This window comes from Mastigoproctus giganteus, chromosome 3, assembly GCF_048544385.1.
Source record: "Mastigoproctus giganteus isolate SK-2022 chromosome 3, ASM4854438v1, whole genome shotgun sequence".
Lineage (NCBI taxonomy): Eukaryota > Metazoa > Arthropoda > Arachnida > Uropygi > Thelyphonidae > Mastigoproctus > Mastigoproctus giganteus.
In genome coordinates, this window is record NC_143577.1 from 171,560,476 (window position 1) to 171,582,350 (window position 21,875).

Genomic DNA, 21,875 nt, shown 5'->3' on the forward strand with positions numbered 1-21,875 from the left:
ATACTTGCGTGTACACCAATGCTAGGAGTTTAGTAAATAAATTTGATGAACTTGAGGTATTGCTCAAAACATCAAAGGCAGATATTGTTCGGATATCAGAGACGTGGTGTCACACAGATATAAGGAATGCAGAACTGGAATTTGGGAACAACGTCTACAGAAAGGATAGACAGGACAGGAAGGGAGAAGGGGTGATGCTATTAGTTAAAAAACACATAAAATCCAAGGAAGTGAAGCCAGTCGACATCGATAGACAGGGCAGTGTCGAGTCAGTTTGGTGTGACATAAGCATAGATAAATCAAAATTGAGAGTAGGAGTGTGCTATAGGCCTAATGACTCTGATGAGTATAATAAGATACTGTACAGGGAAATAGAATGGGCCAGTAAATAAATCAGAAAGTCTTATAATGGGGGATTTTAATTTCCCAGATATTGACTGGAATTTGTGGGTTGGTCACTCACACACTAGCAAGGCTTTTGTGGATTTATTGGATGATTGTTTTCTACACCAGCATGTTCGGGAGGCAACTAGAGGGAGTAATACTCTTGATCGATTATCAGTAGTGATTCTTCATGCATTAAGAATCTGCAGATAAAGGAACAACTAGGTGGCAGTGATCACATTGTGCTGAAGTGGGATTTACTCAAGGACGTAACTACCATCAGAGGTAAAGGGAAGGGTTTTTGCTTTCGTAAAGGCGACTATGATGGTCTGAGACAGTATTTAAATTCTATACAGTGGGACCAACTGATGATGTTGCCAACAGCAAATTCAAAATGGGAAGCATTCAAGGAACTAATCTTGGAAACTACCAAGAAATATTGTTCAAGGTTCAGGCCTAAACGATTGTCAGATGAACTAATGAGACATATGGCAGAGAAGAAAAATGCATGGGGTACATACAAATTAATGGGTGACATGGAAGCCTATGATAGATATAAGTTAGTCTGTAACCAAGTGACAAAGGAGATTAGGCAGGCAAAGGCAGATTATAAGAAATCCTTGGCAAAAGAATGCAAAGAAAAACAGAAAAGAGTTCTTTACCTATTTAAACTCAAGAAGGAAAGGGATGAATCAGATTGGTCCACTGGATGTTGATGGTTTAACAGTTGAGGATCCTGCTCAGGTGGCTAACAATCTAAACAAGTATTTTGCATCTACATTCACACATGAGGAGTTATTCAGGAAAGGGAATGTCGTAGGTGAAGTAAACATTGGCAGTGAGCTGGATGATTTTCTAATAACTGAGAGGAAAGTGGAGGAGAAATTGTTGAGGATAAACATAAAAAAGGCACCTGGGGTGGATGGAATCTATCCAGTTATATTAAAGGAGGCAGAAAGGAAGTAAGCAAACCCCTAGCCATAATTATGAGAGCTTCTTTGGACTCAGGAGAGATACCCGTAGACTGCAGATGTGCAAATGTAACCCCAATTCACAAAGGAGAATCAAAGGCCGACACAAGTAATTATAGACGTCTTAGTTTAACTTCGGTTCCAGGAAAATTAATGGAGGCACTGCTTAAAGAAGCACTGCAGAATCATCTGGACAAGAATTCAGTTATAGCTCAGACACAGCATGGTTTTGTTAAGGGCAGGTCTTGTCTGACCAATTTGATTGGATACTATGATGTAACTACTTGTGACTACATAGTCACAAAAGAACTGGATGCAGGGAATAACTTTGATATTATATATTTGGATCTTAGAAAGGCTTTTGATACTGTTGCGCATGGAAGACTGCTGCACAAATTGAAGCAGTGTGGCATTGGAGGCAAATTGCTGCTATGGATAAAGGGATGGTTGAGTGGCAGAAAACAGAGAGTGGTAATCAATGGACACTGCTCAACGTGGACTAATGTTATTAATGGAGTTCCTCTGGGTTCAGTGTTGGGTCCATTGTTGTTTTCTGTATTTATAAATGATATTGATGATGGTATATCAAGCTTAATGTCCAAGTTTGCAGACGATACAAAGGTTGGCAGGGTTGTTAAGGAAACTACTGATGCTATGCTGCTGCAACAGGATCTGGAAAGGTTGAGCAGATGGGCTGAGAGGTGGCAAATGAAGTTTAACATTGACAAATGTAAAGTACTACATATGGGAAACAGTAACCCCAGATCAACGTATCAACTCTGTGGTACTACGCTGACAGTGGTAGAGAATGAAAAGGACCTGGGGGTAATTGTGCAGGCAGATATGAAGTTCTCTGAGCAGTGCAGACAAGGTGCAAGAGTAGCTCATGGTGTCTTGTCAATGATATACAGGAATTTTTCTAGCAGGGATAGGGAAGTGATTATTCCTTTGTATAAGGCATTGGTCAGGCCACACCTTGAGTTCTGTATACAGGTCTGAAGGCCTCATTTCAAGAAGGATGTAGAGCTGCTGGAACGAGTACAGAGAAGGTCAACAAGATTAGTGAATGGAACAAAGGGTTGCTCTTACGAAGAAAGGCTTAAGTTTTGCAAATTACAGTCTGGAGACTAGGCATCGGCGAGGTGATCTGGTAAAGGTGTATAAGGCTTTGAATGGCTTGAGCATACTTAATGCCGATGGGATTCTTCCTCTTGCTCAGAATAATCACCTGAGAGGGCATAAATTCAAATTGAGGAAGGACGGATGTCGGATAGATGTGCGGAAATTTGCCTTTAGCCAGCGGGCAGTTGGTTTGTAGAATAGACTTCCATCACTTGTTGTTGAAGTTGATAGCCTAAACAAATTTAAGACTCAGCTGGACAGGTATTTCGAACGAACGGAGGGGTGAAATGGGAATAGTGGTTGTGTTTTTTTTTTTTTTTTTTTGGCTGATGCTGAATAAGCTTGCTTTCTGGCATCATATGCCTCTACTAATGCTAATTTTAGCCATAATTGACATATTTACCAAAATTGTTGTATAAAGGTTGCAAATGCTCATTTTGGAATATTTTGAGAGCACGTGTCAAATATTACTTAGCTTTGCCTTCACTATTAATAAACCTCTTTTGTTTATATTACTATTTGTGATGCTAGTCATTAATGTAACATACAATAGCGAAAAAGGGATAGAAATGTGAAATTCCTAGGTGATGCCCTTCCTTTGAACACCAGTTTGTATAAGCTACTTAACGGCCTCGGCAGCCGAGAGGTCAGGCAAGGGAGTGCAGTTCAAGTCGCTGACTGTTAAATACGGCCACATCATAATAGCCAATCAAATTTTTCTGACAAATTTGATTGGATATTATGATGTGGTTACAAAGGAACTGGATACAAAAATAATTTTGATAAGATATACTTGGATTTCAGGAAAGCTTTTGACACTGTTGCGCATGGAAGACTACTGTACAAATTGGGAGCAGAATGGTATTAAGGGTAAGTTGCTACATTGGATAAAAGGATGGTTGAGTGGGAGAAGACAGAGGGTGGTAATCAATAGGTGCTGCTCTTAGTGAACTAATGTTATTAGTGGAGTTCCATAGGTTTCGATGTTGGGTCCACTGTTGTTTTGTATATTTATCAATGATATTGATGTAGTTATATCAGGCTTAGTGTTGAAGTTTGCAGATGATACAAAGTTTGGCAGGATTGTTAATGGCAGTAATGGCAGTGTGCTACTGCAACAGCATCTAGAAAATTTGGGAAGATGGGCTGAGAAGTGGTAACTGAAATTTAACATTGACAAATGCAAAATACTGTAATGCATATGGGTAGAAATAACCCCAGAGGAACGTACCAACTGTGTGGTACTACACTTAGGGTGGTAGAAAATGAAAAAGACCTGGGGGTAATTGTGCAGTCAGATATGAAGTTTTCTGAACAATGCAGACAGGCGCAAAGAGCAGGTCATGGGGTTTTGTCAATGATATATAGGAATTTTTCTAGCAGGGAAAAGTAGGTGATTGTCCCTCTGTATAAGGCAATGGTTAGGCCACGCCTTGAGTACTGCATATAGGTCTGGAAGCTTCATTTTAGGAAGGATGTAGATTTGCTTGAGCATGTACAGAGAAGGGCAACAGGATTGGTGAGGGGAATGAAGGGATCCTCTTACCAAGAGAAGCTTAAGTTCTGCAAATTGCAGCGGCTGGTGACTAGGCACCTGCGAGGTGATCTGATTGAGATGTATAAGGCCTTGAATGGGTTGAGCACGCCGAATTCTGATGAGATTCTTCCACTAGTTCAGATTACGAAAATAAGAGGGCATAAATTCAAATTCAGGAAAGACAGCTGTAGAATAGATGTGCGGAAATTTTCCTTTAACCAGCGGGAGGTTAATTGCTGGAACAAACTTCATTATGTCGTTGTGGAAGTTGATAGATCAAATAAATTTAAGGAGGAAATGGACAAACATTTAGAGGGAATGGTTGTGTGAATTTTTTTTTTTTTTTTTTGGGCTGATGCTACATAAGATTTCCTGCATTACATGCCACATGCTACACTTGCTTTCCTGCATTACATGCCACGATTACTATTATTATCTTATTTTTGCTCAGAACTTCTTCAGCCCTGAAGAAGTTCTCAACAAAAAGAAGAGGAGGTGATTCAATCCTTTAAAAGTATAATTTCAATAATAAATTACTTAATCTCCTAAATGATATAATAGTGTACTGTCTATAAATTCATGAACGTAATAGCATTTGTTTACTTTCCTGATTCGTTGCAGTTTTCGGAAATCCTTAGTTGTCTATAATTACAGACACGCGGGAAAATAGGAAGTTCGCAACATGCTCTACATAAGAATTAGCTGAAATCTCGCAATGGTTAAAGTGACGCCATATGTTCGACAGTTCGGTCTGCATTAGTAGCACAGTGGTATCGTCACCGACCTCCCCACACCATGTGGAAAAGACCTCGGTTCGAATCCTGTCGATGACGCGAGGAACTTTAATTGGCTTTTTTCACTCTGTGGCTCAGTTAGTCGGTCTCAGGCGTAAACAGCAAGGTCTACGCCTGAAAACCAAAGAAACTATACTTTTTTCGTCCAGCAAAACTGGCAAATCGATCAGAGAACACAGGCAATTTACAGACAAAAATACGGGTTTATACAATCAATTACGGGTTACACTAACATAATAATAACTGTTCGACAGTTCGCTGCTTTCCCGTTCCCACTCCGGCGTTGGTTTGACCAGGCCTTAAAACTGTGAGCAGTGGCGGACTAGTCAGGGTGTCAGCTTCTCCGATGGCAAATGGTCCTCTTGCAATAACATTAGACAATAGGTTAAAAATGTTAATGACCTTACCTTTTAGTAGATTGAAAATATAATAGTTGTGGGTGGGCACCCCTTTGTCTCCTGGCAAACAATATTTTTAGACTCAGTCCGCCGCCACTGTCTGTGAGTACCAGCAAACTCGTACTCCCAGGTGCCAAAACGGGAGGCACCGTAGAGGGAGAAAAAATCTAATATTCCAGACGAAAGGAAGAGAAATTAAAGATAAACGCAAAGACACAGGAAAATCCCGAGCAGCAGGGACAATTCCAACGTCAGCAAGATTCCGAAACAGTTCCAAATGGTGCCGTAACATGCATAGAATCGCTCACAAATTTTCTGAGCAGTGGACAAGCTGGCAGGATAGCTCATGGGGTTTTGTCAATGATATATAGAAACTTTGCTAGCAGAGATAAGGAGGTAATATCCCTTTGTATAAAGCTATGGTTAGTACTGTATACAGGTTTGGAGGCTGCACTTTAGGAAGGATGTAGATCTGCTGGTATGGGTGCAGAGAAGAGCAACCAGATTGGCAAAGGAAACAAAACTCTGCAGTCCTATACCTGGGGCAAAAGTGTTATAATAAATGTTCGACTTTATTATATGCAGGTAGTCAATCTTTCAGTAGTCAATCGCTACTGAAAGATTGACTACCTGCATATAATGGGGGCGTAGACCCAATGGATGGTAACATGTCTTCCTGGCCCCCTGACTGTGATAGATAATTCCTTCAGTGTGCTCCCCTGAAGTCAGGCGCCCAGGGGAATTTCCCCTCTGCACCCCCTTGGTACGCCTGTGCAATCTTTATGAATTTATAAAACTTACCATTCCAACGGTCTACGATTTGCAAAACCTCTATCTATACATTAAAAAGTTTTCCTCCTAGTGATATTTATTCAAGCCAATGGGAGAAAAGGGCAAGGCAATTACGTCACTACAAATGCAATTAATTATTGACAACTGCCTCCTAGGTGGTAGGAGGCAGTTGTCACCGGTTAATGACTCTCATCAACCGATGAAATACCACCACTTTGCTTATTGGAGGCTTGAAGTGGTGGAACCCATGTTTAGTCTCTAGAGCGAAGTTCCTGTCAACCCTTCCCTATCTTGCAGTATGATTGATGACCTTTGAGGTTATGATGAACGTCGTGGCGAGATCCAATATTCCTTGCATTTCGAGGGTACAGCTCTAAAACGGTGTTCGCAGGCTGGCCGCTAGTTAGTACACCGGACCAAACCTATTGGTAACTCTCTAGGAGGCTTCCGGATCAGCTAGTGTATAGTTGACCTCAACTCTGCCAGATAGTGACTGGAGGGAGTCCAAGTAGTGTGTATGCAGGGAGCATTGTCGAGGCCACGTTATGTCAAGAATCTGGATATATTCTTACCATCTGTACGCCATATCCAAAAATTTCATTACTTCATACAGCATGTCCCACCCACATTTTCTTACTATTGAATACACCATGAATTGTCAAACTAACAGAGCAAGCTTATCTGCGAAAAGATCTAAACCTCCCAAGCACTTCCTATTTCATTTCATAAATATACGTGGTCTCAATTCTAATCTCAACGATGTCCATTTCAACTTGCAGTCTGCCAAACCCCATGTACTTTTTCTGACAGAATCTCAGTTATCGGTTGATTCATCTATGCTCATCTCAGATGCCCAAATTATTCGCTGTATGATTCCTTTCGTCTCAAAGGTGGTACTTGTGCATATGTCCGCTCTGATATTCCCTGTCAGAGACTTGGCAATTTTGAATCTCCTCTCTTTGATCTTCTCTGACTTAAAATCTCTCTACCTCATTGTGTAAAATTCATCTGTTGTCTCTACCGTTCTCCCAACTCCACTAATCACTTGGAGCTCTTTGACTTCCTCTCTTTGCAACTTCACTTTCTCCAGTCCAAATTTCCTAACAGTGTGGTAATTTTCCTTAGTGATTTTAATGTTCACAACTCCAGCTGGCTTCCGTTTTCTAGTCACACCGACCCAGCAGGTCGAGATGCTGAGGCTTTTGCAATTACTAATGACCTAGCACGGGTTGTTCATTTACCTACAAGAATACCGGACAATCCTAATCATACAGCCAATGCGCTTGATCTTTTTTTCTCACAAACAACCCTTCTAAGTACACGGTCGAAGTGAGAGGTCCTTTAGGCACTTCAGATCGCAACTTGGTGATTGTCTCTTCTCCAATGGAACCTTTATCTCATGGCTATTCCCAACCTCCTGTTGTTTGGCATTACAAGAATGCAAAATGGGATGACCTGCGAGACTTCTTTTCTTCTTTTCCTTGGTCGGATTACTGTTTCAAAACTTCTGATGTCAATGTTTGCTCAGATCGTGTCAGTGAAATTATTCTTGCAGGAATGGAATCCTTTATACTGTAGTATAGTGTATAGGTCTATAAGTATTATGTTTGTTGTGTGCTGGCACCTGGCGCATTCGCAGCCAGGGGGTAGCAGACACCTGGTTCGTTCCCACTGCCTCCCAACCCCAGCCAAGTTGAGGCGCATCAGGAACTATAATCCAGGATGCGTCTCTCACCAGACTTTCCAGAAAAGCCTGAAAGAAACATTGAACGAGGAGGAAATAGTTGGTGAAGAGTGAGATAAATGGAGGGAGAATTAGACAGAAAGGTAAGTGGAACAAAGAAAGAGACATCCCCCTAGAAAAGTAGAATTTCCTTGTGCTCTAACTGCTGAGCCTGTATCATCCCTAGGTATTTGTAGTCTCTCCTTCTATCATAGCTTCGATCTCTTTACCAGTCAGCAGCTGGTAGTTTTGGCCAACTAATTTTCCCAAATGCAGTGTGTGGGTCTTGCATTTTTCTAGACCAAATTCCACCCTGATGTCCTTGCTGAACCTTTTGGTGATCCGGAGTAGTTGCTGGAGTTGCTTCTCAGTTGCCGCGTAGAGCTTGATGTCATCCATGTACATCAGGTGGGTGAGGGTGTACACGTTCTTTCTTCCTTCTTTGAGGTTATATCCACACTTGCTGCTGTTAAGCATTGTGGATAGCGGGTTGAGTACTAGACAGAATCCCAGTGGGCTCAGAGCATCTCCCTGAAAGATTCCTCTTCTAATGGGGATTTGCCTGGTTGTGATATTCTCGATCTTAATGGTGGGACTGCATTTCGCCATTGTTGCTCCTAAGAAGTTTGTCACTACCGGATTGACCTTGTAGATCTTCAAGGTCTCTATTAGTCAGCTAGGATGGACGGAGTCGAAGGCCTTACGGTAATCGATGTAGGCCGTGTATAGGTTGCGGTGCTTCTTGTAGGCTTGCTCCATAACTGCGGCATCTATGGTTAATTGTTCCTTGCATCCTTTGCTCCTCCGCTTGCATCCTTTCTGCTGTTCGGCCATTATTTTCTGATTCTAAGTGGTCTGATATCTTCTTGGTTATGCAGCTGGTCAGGATCTTATACATTGGGAAGCAGGCGATTGGCCTGTATTTCTCCGGGTTTCTTGTATCTTTGTCTTTAGGCTTCAGATATGTGAATCCTTCGGTGAGAAACTTTGGGATTGTCTCCGTGTGTCTTATCATTCGAGCGAACTGCTCTGCTAGGTGCTTGTGTGTGCAGGTGAGCTTCTTGTACCAGTAGTTATGGATGTTATCAATTCCTGGGGTTCGACAGTTGTAGGTGTTTCTGATCAACTGTTTTACTTTTTCTTCTCGAATCTCCCATTATTATTATCCACCATATGGATATAGAGCAAAGAAGCCTGAGGCTTTTCCGATAAAGAGAATAATGATGATGATATCGAGCTCAGGACTCTGGGTGTGCCAAGCCCATACTCAGCACAGGTGAACCCCTGGCAAATGGTTTTTGCGTAAGCTTCAACACAAGAAGTAATGGGGGAACCCTGGGGTCCACCGCAACAACACACGAATATTCCCTGAATATATCCAGTATGGCTGATCAGGTACACTCCTCTATGGTAAGTAACTTCGTGGATGGCACGGGTGTGTTCCAGCAAGATAATGCGCCTTGCCACGACGCCGATATTGTTCGAGAGTGGTTTGCCAAACACGAAAATGACTTCCACTGTACCTTGGCCGCGAATTCTTCGGATACTAATTTCACAGAACATCTGTGGTATTACCTGTATTGGCAGTTCCGGCGTTTCGATCCTCCACGGACTATCACAGATCTACGGGACGCAATTCTGGTGACACGATACGACATACTCTACGACTGCGTGAAATGTGACCGTGCCTGTCAAAAGGTAAGTAGTGCCATACAATTGCAAGACTGCCTTGATTAAGGCCATCGTGGGTCGACCAGAAGTGTTCCGCGATTGCGGATTGGTCAGTCTCACCAAGGCGAATTGACCTGTTGTGCTCTGCAATATACAATTGCAAAACAGGTCAATTCGCCTTGGTGAGACTGACCAATCTGCAATCACAGAACACTTCTGGTTGACCCAACATGACCTTCGTAGTCGCGCTTGGGAGGGCGACTACGAAGTGATTGACCAATCCCCACACTTCCGCCACTGCCTCTGGCTAGAGTCGCATAACATCTGGTGCAATTCAAAAAGTGCTAGACAGAATCACAGTGGGCTCAGAGTATCTCCCTGAAATTTTCCTCTTCTAATGGGGATTGGCCTGGTTGTGATATTCTCGACCTTAATGTGGATAGCGGGTTGAGTACTAGACAGATTCTGTCTATGTACTGGTGGTATTGATTCCACCATTAAGGTCGACCATTGATTCCATTTCGCTATGAACTACACCATATCTTAGAGGTACTCCTACGAATTACACCATATCTTAGAGGGAACTATCTTGAAACTGGATAAACACTGGCAGAAAATCCACACACGTCCGTGCAACAACAATGAGCAGCATCCTAGTAGTTGAATGTTTAATCTCATGCACCCACAACTCTGTATCTGTTAAATTTGTCTCTAACGTCTTTATCGCGTTAGAATTTTGCTGAAGAATGAGTCCATTTAACCCTGAAAGCTCATGTCATTTATCGTTTATTATTAAAAACTTTACTGGATCATACAGAATTTGTCTATTGAAATTAAATTTATTTATTTTTATTTATTTATTTTTTAAAATTTATTATTTATTTTATTTATTTTTTTAAAAATATTATTTATTTATTTTATTTTTTATTATTTATTTTGTTATTTATCAACTTTTTATTTATTTATTTTATTTTTTTATTGTTTATTTAGTTATTTATCTACTTCCACCACGATAGGTGGAACAGAACCAGGGTATGTCTGCCAGGGGCAAAGGTTGATGACGTTGTAGAGCGAATATCATCTTTTAAGGGCACAAAAGGTGATATAGTTGTACACGTTGGCACTAATAATATTAAGAGTAGGAGACCGGCAGAATTACTTAACAAGTACAGGTCACTGTTGAACAAAAGCCGAGAATTAGGGTTGAATTTGAAATTGTCTGCAATTCTGCCCAGACACGATAGGAGGGAGTATATGATGAGAGGATTGTCGAACAATTCGGCCCTGGAAAGATTGTGCAAGGCTCAAGGGGTAGAATTTTTTTCAGCCTGGACTGTACTTGTTAACAGGAGAGATTGCTTCTACAGGGATGAGATACACTTAAATAGAAAGGGTGCAAGAATATTTGCTGATGCTATCGAGGCAGTGTTAGGTGGGTCGGAAAACTGCTAGCTTGAGGGGAGACAAAGACCAATAGATTGACAGTAGCCACTGGCAGAGGTGAAAGAGATTCCTGCACTGCTTCTATTAGAATGAGCAGAAGCCTGAAAAACAAGATGCATGGTATTTCAGAGACTGCTGGGAGCCATTGCGGTACAAGTAAACACATGGGTTGTGTTAGGGTAGCTGAGAATAGAAACAGGTGCAGGTATACTTGCGTGTACACCAATGTTAGGAGTTTAGTAAATAAATTTGATGAATTTGAGGTATTGCTCAAAACATCAAAGGCAGATATTGTTGGGATATCAGAGACGTGGTGTCACACAGATATAAGGGATGCAGAACTGCAATTTGGGGAGTACAACGTCTACAGAAAGGATAGACAGGATAGGAAGGGGGGGAGGGGTTATGCTATTAGTTAAGAAACACATAAAATCCAAGGAAGTGAAGCCAGTCGACATCGCTGGACAGTGCAGTGTTGAGTCAGTTTGGTGTGACATAAGCATTGGGAGATCAAAATTGAGAGTAGGAGTGTGCAATAGGCCTAATGACTCTGATGAGTACAATAAGGAACTGTACAAGGAAATAGAGTGGGCCAGTAAATCAGAGAGTCTTATAATGGGAGATTTTAATTTCCCAGATATTGACTGGAATTTGGGGGCTGGTTACTCACACACTAGCAGGGCTTTTGTGGATTTATTGGATGATTGTTTTCTACATCAGCATGTTCGGGAGGCAACTAGAGGGAGTAATACTCTTGATTTGATTATCAGCAGTGATTCATCATGCATTACGAATCTGCAGATAAATGAACCACTAGGTGGCAGTGATCACAGTGTGCTGAAGTGGGATTTACTCAAAGAGGTAACTAACATTAGGGGTAAAGGGAAGGGTTATTGCTTCCGTAAAGGCGACTACGATGGACTGAGACAGTATTTAAATTCTATACAGTGGGACCAACTGATGATGTTACCAACAGCAAATGCAAAATGGGAAGCATTCAAAGAACTTATCTTGGAAGCTACTAGGCTTTACATACCAACTAAGAAATATTGTTCAAGGTTTAGGCCAAAATGGATGTCAGATGAACTAATGAGGCATATGGCAGAGAAGAAAAATGCATGGGATACATACAAATTAACACATGACACAGAAGCCTATGATAGATACAAGTTGATATGCAACCAGGTTACAAAGGAGGTTAGGCAGACGAAGGCAGATTACGAGAAATCCTTGGCAAGCGATGCAAAGAAAAACAGCAAAGAGTTCTTTACTTATGTAAACTCTAGAAGGAAGGGGATGAATCAGATTGGTCCACTTGATATTGATGGGTCAACTGTTGATGATCCTGCTCAGGTAGCTAACAAACTAAATGAATATTTTGCATCGACATTCACACATGAGGAGTTATTCAGCAAGGGGAATGCCAGAAGTGTATTCAACTCTAGGAGTAAACTACAGAATCTTGAAATAACTGGGAGTAAAGTGGAGGAGAAACTGTTGAAGATAAACACAAGAAAGGCACCCGGGGTGGATGGGATCTATCCAGTTATATTAAAGGAGGCAGCAAAGGAAGTAAGCAAACCCTTAGCCATAATTATGAGAGCTTCCTTGGACTCAGGGGAGGTACCCATAGACTAGAAATGTGCAAATGTGACCCCAATTCACAAAGGAGGATCAAAGGCTGACACAAGTAATTATAGACCTGTGAGCTTAACTTCTGTTCCAGGAAAATTAATGGAGGCACTGGTTAAAGAAGCACTGCAGGATCATTTACACAAGACTTCAGTTATAGCTCAGACACAGCATGATTTTGTTAAGGGGAAGTCTTGCCTGACCAACTTGATTGGATACTATGATGCAGTCACAATAGAACTGGATGCAGGGAATAACTTTGATATTATATACTTGGATCTTAGAAAGGCTTTTGATACTGTTGCACATGGAAGACTGCTACACAAATTGGAGCAGTGTGACATTGGAGGCAAATTGCTGCTATGGATAAAGGGGTGGTTGAGGGGGAGAAGACAGAGAGTGGTAACCAATGGACACTGCTCATCGTGGACTAATGATATTAGTGGAGTCCCTCAGAGCTCAGTGTTGGGTCCATTATTGTTTTCTGTATTTATAAATGATATTGATGATGGTATATCAAGCTTAATGTCTAAGTTTGTAGACGATACAAAGGTTGGCAGGGTTGTCAAGGACACTACACAATGCTGCTGGAACAGGATCTGGAAAGGTTGAGCAGATGGGCTGAGAGGTGGCAAATGAAGTTTAACATTGACAAATGTAAAGTACTACATATGGGAAACAGCAACCCCAGAGCAACGTATCAACTCTGTGGTACTACACTGACAGTGGTAGAGAATGAAAAGGACCTGGGGGTAATTGTGCAGGCAGATATGAAGTTCTCTGAGCAGTGCAGACGGGCTGCAAGAGTAGCTCATGGAGTATTGTCAATGATATACAGGAATTTTTCCAGCAGGGATAAGGAGGTGATTATTCCATTGTATAAGGCAATGGTCAGGCCACACCTAGAGTACTGTATACAGGTCTGGAGGCCTCATTTCAAGAAGGAGCTGCTGGAACGAGTACAGAGAAGGGCAACAAGATTAGTGAATGGAACAAAGGGGTGCTCTTACGAAGAAAGGCTTAAGTTTTGCAAATTACAGTGTCTGGAGACTAGGCACCAGCGAGGTGATCTGATAGAGGTGTATAAAGCATTGAATGGTTTGTGCATGCTCAATGCTGATGGGATTCTTCCTCTAGCTCAGAGGAATCACCTGAGAGGGCATAAATTCAAATTGAGGAAAGACAGATGTAGGGGCCGACCGGGCTAGCCGAGTGGGTAAAGTACCTGCCCGGCAACCCAAAGGTCGCGGGTTCGATTCCCGCCTCGGGCTTGGATCAAAGTACTGCAAAAACCTTGGGAGGTGCAATATGGCCACAGAAGCCGATGCGCCAACAACTACCAAATCAAAAAAAAAAAAAAAAAGACAGATGTAGGATAGACGTGCGGAAATTTGCCTTTAGCCAGCGGGTGGTTGGTTGCTTGGTGGAACAGACTTCCATCCCTTGTCGTGGAAGTTGATAGCCTAAATAAATTTAAGGCTCAGCTGGACAGGTATTTTGAACGAACAGAGGGGTGAAGTGGGGTTTTTTTTTGTTTTTTTTTGGCTGATGCTGCATAAGCTTGCTTTCTTGCATCAAATGCCTCTACTAATGCTAATGCTAATACTTTTTATTTATTTTATTGTTTATTTTTATTTAGTTATTTATCTACTTTTTATTTTATTTTTTTATTTTTTTTTTATTTTGCTGTCTCCCAGGTTAGGTACACTGGGAGCGGGATTGCTTGCACTCTCTGATAGAGCACTTTTTCCGGTGGGCGCAGGTTTTTTTTTTTTTTTTCTCTTGAATTATATATTTTATTTTATTTTTTTATTTATTATTTTATTTATTTATTTTTTTATTATTTATTGTTTTTTTATTTATTTAATTTTTATTTATTATCATTATTATTTATTTATTGATTGCTTGATTTTTTATTTATCATTATTATTTATTTATTGATTGCTTGATTTTTTATTTATCATTATCATTTATTTATTTATTTTTATTATTATTTTTTATGGGCTCCCAGGTTGGGTATCCTGGGGGCGGGACTGCTGATACCTACCGGTATAGCAGTTCCTCCTGTGGGTGCGGGATTTTGTGCTTTAGCACAGTAGGATAATAAGATATACTGTACTTTCAGGCCGTTTCTTTTTTTTCTTTTTTTGGAGGTTTTATCCAAACACAGTAGATACAGGTGGACAGAGGCGGATTTAACGGCGGGCGCATCGGGCGGGCGCCCTGGGCCCCTATTTCTGAAGGGCCCACGCAAAACCCCAACAAATTAGTTGAACATATTAGTTCAAAACTTTGTGATTATTATTATGCTATTATTAATTATATTATATATATATTATATTCAAATTTTCTTGGAAATAAAACATTAATAGTACATAATATTTTTTATTTATTTAAAAAAATGGTTAACATGTATTTTTATTTTCCCTGTCTCTCTTTTTTTTAAGGGGCCCAATATTTTCTTCTGCGCCTGGGGTCTCAACCGACCTTACTCCGCTCCTGCAGGTGGAGTTAGGCGAGAGCCTGGGAGCACCCCATGACAGGGACACATATACATCAAAGAATTCAAGAGGAAAGGTTTACGTAGTCAGGATAAAAACATATTTAATGTCGTTAATTATTTTGATAAGGGAACACTAAACTGAGTTCCAAGCTTGCCCATTAAATACAAGCAACAAAGCGTGCAAGCGTCGCCATGGGATTTTCAGAAACAATCATTACAAAAATTACGAGAGAATGATAAAATAACAAGAATCCCACCTTAAATATCCGAAAAAGCGAACTAAAACAAGCTGTGGCGTATCTTCTGTGGACAAATTCGATTGAGAAGTTATCAAGGCGAACTGTCCAAGACTTTTACATAAATGAGAAAAGAGTTCCAACAATACCTACATTAATTTCAGTTCTCAAAGAGAAAATAAATTTTATTTTGAAAAGAGAATCTCTTCGAAAAATTCTTCATGGAATCGGATTTTCTTGAAAAAAAAAAAAAAAATCTCAAAGCAAAAGAAAGGTTTTAATGGGGAAAAAACAAAACAAAAACAAAAAAAAAAAAAAACCGAAATTATTATTATTATTATTAGCTATTTGGTGCAAGGAAGCCTGTGGCTTATGCTGCACCAACCAAAAAAAAAAAAAAAAAAAATTCGAGTTACCCTAAGAGAGAGATAGAGGGAGAGAGAAAAGTAGAAAGGAATCACCAAGAGAGAGAAGAATGATGACATCCAGCTCAGGACCCTGGGTGTACCAAGCCCATACTCACCAGATGTGAGCCCCTGGGATAAATATACTTAAAACTACTAGTTATTTGGTCGCAATATAGCCAAGCAGCCTTTGAACCATAAAACCCCAAACAATAACAACAACTAGTTATTTGCGACAAATGTGACTTAGAAGAGAGTAAGTAAATGCTGGAAAAGTCAAAATGTTTGCGGCGTCTATCAATCAGGAAATGCTTCGAAACGACATTGTTTCACGTGCAGGTGGAGAAATTGGATTTATTCCTAATAGTGCAGAAAGCAAACACAACAACGGGGAATTATCACGGTCAGATGAATTCGGAAATTTCGAAAAAGTGGGCATCAGATAAACTGCTACCCAATGTACCTGAAAAGTCTGGAGTAACTGTAGACAACGTGCCCTCTCATTCCATACAGTTACACAACCTCCTAACTCGTCAATCAGAAAACAAGAAATAATAGATTGGCTTTCCCGGAATAATATTTATTTCAATGAAGACCTTAGAAATTTTGAACTTTTAGATTTAGCTATTCTCGAATTTTAGATTTAGCTATTCTCAAAATAAAACACAAATTCGATTCCATGTTTGAACAACTCATATATTGAATTTGGAAGAAAAATATAGGAGAAAAGACGTCGCGATGGAAAAGTTGTGCGACCCTCTGATAATACCAATTGACGACGGTGATGAGGATTTACGTTATAGTTCAGATGAAACGATTTATGAACTTACTAATCCTTTTGGGAATGAAATGGATGAATAGAAAAAAAAAAATAGAAGTCAATTTATTGACATCGCTGAAGGTTCTGCTATTATTTCTATTTATGAGAAATTCAATGTAGTAAACCTGAGAAACAGACTGAATTTTTGTTAAATAAGTAATAGTGATAAAATGCCTACTTTAACTGATCAGTAATATATTCATTCATATAGAAGTACAGTTTTGAATATCCGACTTGGTCATGCGCACATGAATTCAGGGTCACGTTTCACTCGGTCGTATAGTACTTCCTGCAACGTCAGAGGAATTATTGATTCCCATGCTTCGTGGCGGCAATACTGGCGGCAAGAGCAGAACATACCTACTATTAGGTGGGTGGTCATAATGTTTTGACTGAATAGTGTATGTCTAAATGAAATTTGAGGGGAAAATTAATTTTCATAATAGCATTCCCTAAAGTATCCGTATTCAGACTTTTACTCTTATTAATAAGCAACACTAAGTCATCCAACGCTTAGTCTAAATACTTTTTTCTCATCAATGGATTATTTAAACTATTTAGAACTTGGTAATTCACCCCAGGTATTGATTCGAGAACTTAAACATACAACTCACAAAAAAACTTTATTCAGTACCTGATGAACACAAGATCGTCCTTGAAATAAGTGGCACATTACAGTCTCTGTTGCAGATGCGCCAATGAAATCGAAATGAAAGCAATCAAAATAAATTAAATGTACAAGTCTGATTGTGAGAATGAATCGTTCCCAACATATCTGTTCCGTACACATAAACAATTTAAGGAGAGATTGTTTACTCTCTTTTGCTATTAGGTTTACAAATAAACGACTGCATTACGTAAAACAATTTTTTCTCCATAATGTAATCAGGTTAAAAAGAAGGTTAGGCAGGCGAAGGCAGATTACGAGAAATCCTTGGCAAAAGATGCTAAGAAAAACAGCAAGGATTTCTTTACTTATATAAACTCTAAAAGGAAGGGGATGAATCTGATTGGTCCACTTGACATCGATGGTTCGACTGTTGATGATCCTGCTCAGATAGCAAACAAACTGAATGAGTATTTTGCATCTGCATTCACACGTGAGGAATTATTAAGGTTTGAAAATGGCAGAAGGTTATCAAATTGTAGCAAGATACTTAATGATTTTGTAATAACTGAGAGCAAAGTGGAAGAGAAATTGTTGAAGTTAAACGTAAGAAAAGCACCTGGAGTGGATGGGATCTATCCAGTTATATTAAAGGAGGCAGCAAAGCAACTAAGCAAACCCTTAGCCATAATTATGAGAGCATCCTTGGACTCAGGGGAGGTTCCCACGGACTGGAGATGTGCAAATGTATCCCCAATTCACAAAGGAGGATCGAAAGGTGACACGAGTAATTGCAGACCAGTTAGTTTAACTTCTGTTCAGGGTAAAATAATGGAGTCACTGGGTAAAGATGCATTGCAGGATCATCTAGACAAGACTGCAGCAATAATTCAGACACAGCATGGGTTTGTTAAGGGAAAGTCTTGTCTGACAAATTTGATAGGATATTATGATGTGGTTACAAAGGAACAGGATGCAAAAATTAATTTTGATATCATATATTTGGATTTCAGGAAAGCTTTTGACACTGTTGCGTGGAAGACTATTGTACAAATTGGAGCAGAATGGTATTAAGGGTAAGTTGCTACAATGGATAAAAGGATGGTTAAGTGGGAGAAGACAGAGGGTGCTGCTCTTCTTGGACTAATGTTATTAGTGGAGTCCCACAGGGTTCGGTGTTAGGTCCACTGTTGTTTTGTATATTTATCAATGATATTGATGAAGGTATATCAGGCTTAATGTCGAAGTTTGCAGATGATACAAAGGTTGGCAGGGCTGTTAATGACAGTAATGGCAGTGTGCTACTGCAACAGGATCTAGATAATTTGGGCAGATGGGCTAATAAGTGACAACTGAAGTTTAACCTTGACAAATGCAAAGTACTGCATATGGGTAGAAGTAACCCCAGAGAAACGTACCAACTGTGTGGTACTACACTTAAGGTGGTAGAAAATGAAAAAGACCTGGGAGTAATTCTGCAGTCAGATATGAAGTTTTCTGAGCAATGCAGACAGGCTGCCAGGGCAGGTCATGGGGTTTTGTCAATGATATATAGGAATTTTGCTATCAGGGAGAAGGAGGTGATTGTCCCTCTGTATAAGGCAATGGTCAGGCCACGCCTTGAGTACTGCGTATAGGTCTGGAGGCCTCATTTTAGGAAGGATGTAGATTTACTTGAGCGTGTACAGAGAAGGGCAACAAGATTGGTGAGGGGAATGAAGGGATCCTCTTACCAAGAGAGGCTTAAGTTCTGCAAATTGCAGTGGCTGGAGACTAGGCACCTGCGCGGTGATCTGATTGAGGTATATAAGGCCTTGAATGGGTTGAGCACGCTGAATTCTGATGGGATCCTTCCACTTGTTCAGATTACGAACCTAAGGGGGTATAAATTCAAATTAAGAAAAGACAGATGTAGAATAGATGTGCGGAAATTTGCCTTTAGCCAGCGGGTGGTTAATTGCTGGAACAAACTTCCATCTGTCGTTGTGGAGGTTGATAGGTTGAATAAATTTAAGGAGGAACTGGACAGGCATTTGGAGGGAATGGTGTGATTTTTTTTTTTTTTTTTTTTTTTTGGCTGATGCTGTATAAGCTCATACACTTGCTTTCTTGCATCAGGTGCCACTACTACTACTACTATGTCAACGATCTCAAATGCAATTACAGCACTATGAGTTGTCCCAGTATTGCATTACAAATATATGAAATCTTCCTTTCGGAAAATATTAGTGCCGCGGTGTCACTATCCTCAACTGTTGTCAAAAAAAATCAATTTATATGAGACAGACATGAGACAAGGAGAGTGCTACCAACCTTATTGGTATGACAGCCAAACGCAGTGTTCGATTGACAATGAATCATGCAATTTTTTTTTTCTCCCTAACGCAGAACTTCAGTCTGTAAACGTTATATGACAAAATATTTTAAGTTCAGTTATCATTTTTAGGCATGAAGCTTTAAGTTATTTTATTTTAATATATTACTATATTATTACAAAATGCATTTAGAGGACACACAAAGTTTCCACAACATGTGAAAACTAAAGTACAACACATTAACACAGCGGTCAAGTAGACGCGTGATTAGTGAAAGGTTGCACAAATACGCGCGCTTTGAGTACCCGGGTTCAAGCTAGCATGACTGCTAAATAGGACGCTGTTTCATGTATTCCTTCTCTCTCCTGTGGATTACTCCGACAGCATAGTCGGGTATATAAACAGGTAATTGACTTTATTTTTAAATCTAGATTCTTCAATTTAAAATTAGATCAGAATTTTCATTTGAAATCTGTCTAAGTTCGGATAAGAAATACAATTCTGATTTACTTTTAAAGGTTATTTTAAATAATGTCACAAGAGAGCTATTTTTATGCAGATTTATTAATATGCGTAGCCATTTATTTATAATCGAACTACTAAGAGTTAAAAAAAATAACATTGGTTCAGCATTATCAATACAGAGTGCCTTGGCAACGGTTTGCAGCATCATCAACAGAGAGCATCTCAGTATAATCCGCTAGGTCTCGTTGGAAGATCTCGAACAGTATACACAAATTGGAATTAAATGTTAATTAAAAAACATTGTTTCAATTAGCAGTTAACTCTAAATGGAAATAACCCGCGAAGTAAAGGTTCAGTTTTAAAATTAAGATTAGAGAAGTATACACAATATTATTCAACCAAGAGAAAGCTTGTGTATATGGATAGCGTTGGGTACTACTGTAGCATCCTTATGGAAAGAGCTGTAGTTAAGTCCCCCCCCCCCCTCTTACGATGTGCATCTCGCAGCCTTTCTGTAACAACCACAACACTTAGCTGTCAGACGCTGTTCATGACACAGCTTCGTTTGGCAGGAAATTTGGTCGATATTTATTTCATTTGAGAGGAAAAAAGAATAATTATTTAGGGCTTACCTCTGACTTATAAGTTAGCTGCTAGTAACCTTCAGATGAGTAGACACTCGCGCAACTAGGATAAGGAAGCAAGAACGCTCGATCTCGCAGATTTGCAGCAAGACCTAAAGCCCACAGCCATGTTATCTACCCTGCGTTATTGGCAAAGATGCGGAGCATAGCTCGTGATACCGCTAGCGAAGCAAACGAAAGTCTGGACCACTCCACTTACACACCGGGGAAGGGAAGCTAATTTAAGAGTCGTCGTTAATTTTTCAGACCGTCTTTTCTTGCATGAAAAAGTCACATGACAAGCATAAACAGACCACAACGAATAAGCCTCTACTTAACAACTGAAGCTGATATATGAGTGTGATAATTCTTAAAAGAATAAAAATAATTGGGTGTAAAGCTATTGTTACTCAAGGCTGCCAAATGCTACAATTTTAAACAAATCATATAATAAATGTTTTTAATATTAAAAAAAAATTCAATCGTGGAAGATATGTTTGCAACTTTCCATCCAGCCCCACTTTGCTTCCTGTTTCAATCTGCTTGAAAACTCTGGATCATACCTATCCACCTAATACAATAACAATGTTAAACTCATTAGACACTATCTCCAATCTGATTTGTAGAAATTCTATCTACTGTATAACTGTGAAAGAGTGTCCTCCACGAAACGTGGATTAACCAAAACTATTAATCCACATATTTCTTTTATAATGTTACTTCACAAGTACCGCAAATATAACAGGTCTTTTATCCTGGAGTATTTTAGTTGTGCAGAGGGATAATAACAGGTCTTTTAAACGCAAGAAGTCTTGCTAGATATTTGTTAATCATATTCATGCTAGATAAATATAATTCGATGCTAATTATTTGTTAATTATATCCATTTTAAATAAAAATGCTCTGACGTTAACTAACATTTCTTAAAGTTCCGTTACAATAACTGCAGACATATCCTAAACATACAGCATGAGTCCCTTCAAGTCGGACATGAAGTCCTACTGTAAGCATTAAAATACACCAAATTTCACAAAAAAGAGAACATTAAAGCTCTAGTATCTTCAATTTTCTCCGAAATATTCAGCATTAATAATAAAATGACAGAATGTTGCATGGAATAAATCTCGTCCTTAATGACTAAATGCGCTAAGGATATTCTAATAAATAAGCTAAGGCTGTTCAAAATACTTATTAGACCGATGGGCTGAGAAATGGCAGTTGAAGTTTAACACACAAAAGCAAGGTACTGCATATGGGTAGCAGTAATCCCAGGTTAGCATATTAACTGTGTGGTACAACACTCAGGGAAGTGGAAAATGAAAAAAATACCCAGGGGTAATTGTGCAGTCAGTTATGAAATTCTCTGACTGTACAGACAGGCTGCCAGAACAGTCCATGGGGTTTTCCCAATGAGATACAAAACTTTGCTAACAGG

At 39.7% G+C, this 21,875-nt stretch overlaps 1 protein-coding gene across 1 annotated transcript in view; it reads right to left on the reverse strand.

The window, feature by feature from the left end:
- Positions 1-20,572, reverse strand: part of LOC150088409 (1-phosphatidylinositol 4,5-bisphosphate phosphodiesterase-like) — a 754,578-nt gene extending 734,006 nt beyond the window's left edge. The window contains exon 1 of the mRNA XM_090370149.1: positions 20,450-20,572. The gene's annotated coding sequence lies outside the window, so the exon portion shown is untranslated. The remainder of the gene's footprint in view (positions 1-20,449) is intronic.
- Between the last annotated feature and the right edge of the window lie 1,303 nt (positions 20,573-21,875).